We start from the raw sequence: 6831 nt of genomic DNA on the forward strand, positions 1-6831 counted from the left end.
GGTTCTGTAAACACTGAACATGATTCTGTTCTTATGATCATGGTTGAGTTAACTGAAATCCAGATAAAAGTTGAGGGAATGTGGGTGGACAATGATGGAGCCAGAAGTCTCCAGGCTTCAAGCTCATGCTCTTAATGTTCTCTGTCCTGCCTGCTCCCTGGTCTCCTGCCTCCCTAAGCTGAGAGGTTTTCTTCTCATAGACTGTTCCTTCCCTGACCCACCTCCTACCTGCTGTCCTTCCTTTATGCAGCTGTTGTGGTTTTGTCCTTTGATGATGTTGTTGCACTCTTTTTTGTTCACAGTTATCACAAATACAATTAAGTAATGATTTATGAAAATACTGGTTTACTACCTATGTCCCCCAACCAAGATTTAAACTCCATATTTGTTTTTATAGTCCCAGGACCTAGCATGGTTCCCTCCCATGGAAGGCATAGGTACCAGTATAAAGAAGGGGGCTGTAAGGCATCACATGAGTGGTGTAGGCAGTAAAAGCTTTAGGAGAAAGGAGGGATCAGTGAGGCCTTGAGTATCCCAGGAAGATTTCAGAGAAGAGAGAGGGCTTGATCTGGACTCGTAAGATGATCTATAATACAGTTGACCCTTGAACAACATGGGTTTGAACTGCATGTGTCCATTTATATGCAGATATTCTTCAGTAGTACATACAGTACGACACGGACCATGGTTGGTTGAGTCTAGGGATGCAGAGGGCCAACTATATTACAGGTGGATTAACCCCTGTGCTGTTCAGGGGTCAACTGTATACTGTTTTCAAGCTGCTTTTGAGGTATCAGGGTCATGCTATTCACTTGCTCTCTAGTTGAAAGCTAATAACTTTTAGATTGCCATTAATAGGTCATTCATTTGGCCAGATAGAGCCAGGACTGTGAAGTAGGTAGGCTGGTGGTCTTTTTCACTCATTCATTTATTCAGACCTTCATTGTACACATATTTATTGAATACCTGCTATATGTCAGGCACTGGGAATACAGAAGAAAACTAGGAAAAAGTACCCTGCCCTCCTGGAGCTTACACTGTAGTCGGATAAGGGAGACCTTGACTCAGTACCAGTTGTGACTTTGTATATCACTTAACCACTCAGTGAACTAAGCTTCCTTATCTGTAAAATGGGTCAGATTATACCTCCTATGCTTCATTCATAGCACCGTACTAAAAAAACAACTGAAATGACACATTTAAAAGTACGCAGTAAAGTGATTACATGTGAAACATTATGTCTTGGCATTCGTGCACCAGTATATGCCCGTTCTCCATCACGTGGCTCACAAGAGTGAGAAAAAAAGATCTTGAGGCAGGCAGGCCTTTATTCCATCAACAGATTTTTGATACTCCCTGCGTTCTCAGCACTGTGTGATGTATTATGGAGAATATAGTAGAGGAAGACGACCTGGTGTCTGAACTCAAGCATCTAGTTAGAGAGATACAGTTAACCCACATGGAAAGATGGATATAGCTGTTGGGCCCTATGACCCAATGAGAAGGATTTGGATATGTGGAGAGGAGATGAAGTCAGACAGGGAAGAGCATGAATTGGAAGCCCAGAGATGAAGATGAGGGTGTGTTAGGACAGCAGAGGTGCACGCGGGGGATTAGAGGGCAAGTGAGGATACACGAGTTAGCGGGTCCACACCAGAAGTTCTTGTTATCAAGCATATGCAGTACACACTAAAAAGAGGATTCCCTCTGACATGATGTAGGGGTGATGGTTTGTGGCTGAACTGTACAGCTGTCATTTCTTCTTTACTTCTGCCTTCAACGCTGTGAGCTTTATTGAAACACCACCATAACTTTTAAACATTGGCTAATGCCCTGACTGTATAGTTACTTAAAAAAAAAAAAAACTCACAGATGTCTTATTTTGCAATAAATATAGATTCACAGGCAGTTGCAAAGAAGTGGAGAGAAGTCTTTGGTACCCCTCGCACATTCTCCCCAGCCAAACATCTTGTACAACTAGTGCAACAGCAAAACGGGGTAATGATGTTGGAAAAGGCACAGAGCTGATTCAGATGCGACCAGTTATAGATAATGCACTTGTTTGTGTGTGTGTGTAGCTTCCTGTCGCTATCAACACAGTCAAGATACAGAACAATCCCATCACCCCAGGCTCCCTCGTGCTACTCCTCACAGCTACGCCTTCTCTGTTGCCCATTTCCAAACCCTGGAGGCCACTCATCTGTTCTCTATCTCCAGAATTTTGTTATTTCAAGTGTTACATGAGTAGAACCATACAGTTTATGGAACTTTTTGAGATTATCTTCCTTCTCTCAGCATAATCTCCCTGAGGTTAATCCAAGTTCTATTTCTTTTTATTGCTGAGTAATTAGTCCATGTTATAGATGGACCATTGTTTGGTTAACCATTCTCCCCTGAAGGACACTGGGTAGTTTCCAGTTACAAGAAAAGCTACTTTGAACATTCATGCATAGGATTTTGTGTGGACAGAAGTTTTCATTTCTCTACAAGAGTGTCATTTGCTGGGTCATCTGTTGAGTCCATTTGTCATTTTAGGGAAACTTGCAAACTATTTTCCAAAGTGGCTGAATCACTTACATTCCCACCAACAATGTAGGAGTGATATTTTTTGCATTGTTGCCAGCATTTGCTATTATTACTTTTCTGTTTTAGCCATTCTGATAGATCTGTTCTCATTGTGTTTAAATTTTTTGAGATATAATTCACATACCATAAAACTCACCCTTTTAAGGTCTGTCAGTGGTTTTTAGTCTATTCTCAGATACACGCAACCATCATCATTATCTGTATTTCCAAAGTGTTTTCATCCCTCCAAAAAGAATCCATTGCCCATTTACCATCACGCCCAATTCAGCCCTCTTCCCAGCCCCTGGTAACCACTAATCTTCTGTCTCTACGGACTATATTCTAGACATTTCATATCAATGAAATCTTACATGACCCTTCGCGACTGGCTTCTTTCACTTAGCACAATGTTTCCAGGGTTCATCCGTGTTGTACTATGAACCAGTACTTCCTTTGTATGGCTGAGTAATATTCTATCGTATGAATACACCACATTTTGTTTATCCATCAGTTGATGAACATTTGGGTTGTTTCCATTTTTGCCTGTTATGAATGTTTCTAACAACATTACATACAAGTTTTTGTACATATGTATGTGCGTTTTCTTTTGGGTATTTTCCTAGGAGTTGAATTGCTAGGTCATATGATAACTCTGTTTAGCCTTTTGAGGAAGTGTCAAAATGTTTTCCAAAGAAGCTGCACCATTTTACATTCCCACCAGCAGTGTATGAGGGTTCCAGTTTCTCTACATCATTCTCAGCACTTGCTATTATCTATCTTATTGATTCGAGTCATCCTACTGGAAGTGAAGTGGTCTTTCATTGTGATTTTGATTTTCCATTTCCCTGATGATGGGTGATTTGAGCATCTTTATACGTACTTATTGGCCATTTATTTAGCTTCTTTGCAGAAATGTCTAAGTTTTTTGCCCAGTTTTTAATTGGGTTGTATTTTTATTGTTGAGCTGTAACAGTTCTTTACATATTTTAGATACTAGATATATGATTTGCAAATATTTCCTACCATTCTGTGGGCTTTTTCACTGTGGTTTAAATTTCTATTTCCCTAATGACTGCTGGTGTTGGTCATCTTTTCACCTGCATGTTTACCATCTGTATGGCCTCTTTGGTGAAATGTCTGTTCATATCTTTTGCCCATGTTGGTCATTTCTTCTTACTAGAGCTATGGCTGTAGATATTTTCCTTTACAGTATATATGTCTTCAAACTCCTTCACAGCAGCATTAGGGTGGATCAGAGACACAACTGTTAAGTTGCTCATAGCTATAGATTTTAAAAATTGTGATTAAAAAAACATATAACTGGGAATCTACCCTTCACAATTAGGTGCACAGTGCAGATGTTAACTATACACGCGTGTTGTTGTAAGCAGACTTCTGACTTTTTCATTTTGCACACACTGAGACTCTAGACCCATTGAATAGTAACTCCCCATTCCCCCCACCTCCCAGCCCCTGGCAACCACAGTCTGCTTTTTGCTTCTATGAATTTGACTACTTTAGATACCTTAAATGAGCGGAGTCATGCATTATTTGTCGCTCTGTGACTGCCTTTTTCACGTAGCACACTGTCCTCCAGGTTCATCCATGTTGTAGCGTGTGACTGTAACTATAGATTTGGATACATGCTAGGCCAGTTCCCATTTTTAACTCAGTAATAATCACATGATCTCGCCATGACTTCATTTCTCCATCAGCAAACTAGATAACAGCAGGTCATTATGGGATGGAACTTGGACATAACTAAACTCAGAGCTCTGTGAATAATTAGTACTCTCGTCCTTTGGACTGCCTCATAGATGGCAGTTATGCGCCTTTGCCAAAAAGTCAGAAGTCAGCAGGAGAAAGTTCTCATCCTCGTTTGTTGAAGAGGCTTCACTGAGTGGCCTCACTTCTTCATTAATTTTTCATTTATTCTCTTGCGTAATGAAGTTCCTTTAATCCTCAATCCATTGCAGGGTACCTCAGCACGTATATTCTGAAATGGAAAAGGGAAGAACCAACAGGAATCTGGTTGTCAGTAAAGGGTCTTCTATGCCCCCAAAGAGGAGGATCCTCAAGCCAGCCTCCACCTGGCCCCTTGAGGCACCCGGTTCTCGGGGAGTTGCTATGGAAATGTGTTCCAGTACTAAGATGAAGTGAAATAAAGCATTCTGAGAGTCTCGCAGGCTAAGAAATGGGTGTTCTGACATCTGTTCCCAAAGTCTCTTGCAGTTGCTTTCTTCATTAAATTCTCTCTCAGTGTTTCATTGTTCCCATGTGGACACGGAGGCTGAATGTGTTGACTGTCCTTGAAGAGGATTTGCAAAGCTGAGAGATGTGTAAGATCTCTAGCCATCAAGCTGTGGTTTTAAATGAGAAAGGATGATCATTTATCCCCCTGCTTATCTTGGAAGCAAAAAATCTGCCACCATCTGAGCTCTCCCTCTGGACATCTTAGCTCATGCAGACTTCTCTTGGAAAGGGAAACGCATCTTTGTCTTTATCCTTTTTCTTCCTCACACCCCCTCCTCCCAGTAGGCCCTTTGCTTCTGCATCATCTCATCCCAGGAGTTGACTGGCAGCTTCAGCTCTCACCTGTCTCAGCACACACTGTGGTTCAGCACACAGGCGGGGGCATTTCTGGAATGGATCTCGGTGGTTAGAACAAACGCCACCTGTGAATCTTGGGCCAGAGGAGATTCCTCCAGTCTCCTCTATGCTGCTCTGGTTCTCACTCACCAGACCCTCAGGGATGCTCTCAGGCTTCAGTTTCCATGGCTGGTTTTCATCTTTCTTTTAGTTAAACCAGCTGTGACACCTGGTGGAGCCACACTTCCTCTAGGGGCCTAGGCAAACCCAGATGCTGCCAGCATGTTCTGCTGGGGGTCGGTGTCCCCAGAGTGCACTCGAGGCCGGTCTGTTTCCTCTGCACAGACACAGGCAGAAGAATGTCAGTGCTAGAAGGGAGCTGAGTCATCTAGTCAACCCCTAATGCAGCATCACAGAAGAATTTTATAGGAAAACAATGACCCACCCCACAGCCACAGCTCTTAGCACGTGGCTGAATGATGCTGTTTTGACTTTAAATACATTAGTCATAATTTCAGTGATAAAACCATTAAAATATTAATAGAAGCTAGCATAGGGTTCCAAAAGTGTGATGCCTCTGTCACAGCTCTGTAGTAAAGCCAGACAGTCATAATACAGGTCAGAGGAAGTAAACCAATGCATGTGTGCGTACATACATACGTACATAACAAGTAAAGGAAGGACATTCTTGCACAGTGTCAGGCGGTAACAGTGTAGGTGCTTTCTAAATTATTTCTGTTTATTTGCCCTGAGAAGAAGAGGGTCCTTTTTCAGTCTCCTTATTCTGTGGTCAGAGAGAAGGGTTGATTTCTCAGTTTTCTGGGAAATGGCTGTAGTTGCGTCTAGAGACCAGCGTTAGTCTTTATGTGCTATTTGTCTTTTTGTTTTCGTCTCTGGGCTCTCCCTGCAGACCCAGGTTGGCTGCCTGCCTGGTGCCCACGGCTCCCACCTTAGCTCTCTCTCACAGTCCCATTCTGCAGGTCCCAGAGATTTCTTCTGCCCCACCTGTCCTTTGCTGACCTGTGTTTGTGTAACCCCAAGGCTCTGCTAGACAGGTGAAGCTGATCCCATAGACTAACTCAAGATAAAGTGGTAAAGGAGATTAGTGGCATTATTTATTGCCTTTGCATAAACATTTACATTTTAAAGCTTTAGATCCTTTAATTCTAAAAAAGAAAAAATTAGTGTGAGGGGAGAGGACAGGGATGTGATGGGGAGGGGTATTAAGAGGTATAAACTACTAGGTATAAAATAAGGATGTAATGTATAGCACAGGGAAGATAGCCAATATTTTATAGTAGCTTTAAATGGAATATAATCTATAAAAATATTGAATCACTATATTGTAAACCTGAAACTAATATTGTAAATCAACTATAGTTCAGTTGAAAAAAAAATGAGTAGAACAGGCCAGCCAAGCAAGAGTGGGAGCACAGTTTTTCTTTTCTGGATGATACCTTGGTTCACTCAGATCACATAGTTGATACCATCCAGACACCAGCTGTGCACAAGCCCAGGCCCAAGTTTGCCCCTCTGTCCAGTTGTTCTTAAGGAAGATTAAACCTATTTTATTCCAAGTGTGTCTTTTATGAGTATTTGTCTGTCTGTAATCGGGTCATAAGCCAATAATGAAAAGGGATCCTCTCCTTTGAATCCAGTGTATTCCTTAGGATTAGG

The sequence above is a fragment of the Hippopotamus amphibius genome, chromosome 4 (assembly GCF_030028045.1).
Source record: "Hippopotamus amphibius kiboko isolate mHipAmp2 chromosome 4, mHipAmp2.hap2, whole genome shotgun sequence".
In the NCBI taxonomy this organism is placed as follows: Eukaryota; Metazoa; Chordata; class Mammalia; order Artiodactyla; family Hippopotamidae; genus Hippopotamus; species Hippopotamus amphibius.